Genomic DNA, 417 nt, shown 5'->3' on the forward strand with positions numbered 1-417 from the left:
TTTTAGCATATATTAGCATATATGATCCATTTTTTCCGATAAGTGGACCAGGGACCGATCTATTCGAAGAAATCGAATTTATGGTCCGATTTGCTTAAAATTCGGGATATAGGTAGCTTTTTGCCTGTATAAGCTTATAGATTCCTGTTTTCCAGTTTTCATGCAATTTCGAATATAAATAGCTTTGAGCAACCACCATATCAAGGGCGTCACTAAGCAAGATATTTTTGCGCCCATCAGAAACAACGGATACTTTCAAAATATAATTATAATATATAACATATCTCAACTAATATATATTTTGAAAGCCGTTTTTTAGTTTTCGCAAGACTCGAGAGCGGCTGAACCGATTTTTTTGAAACTGCCACCTGCCTGTAAAGGGGGCGTGGCACCTCCCATACAAACCGAATTTCTTAT

Source organism: Rhagoletis pomonella, unplaced genomic scaffold, assembly GCF_013731165.1.
Source record: "Rhagoletis pomonella isolate Grant_MI unplaced genomic scaffold, Rhpom_1.0 Rhpom_scaffold_00001, whole genome shotgun sequence".
In the NCBI taxonomy this organism is placed as follows: Eukaryota; Metazoa; Arthropoda; class Insecta; order Diptera; family Tephritidae; genus Rhagoletis; species Rhagoletis pomonella.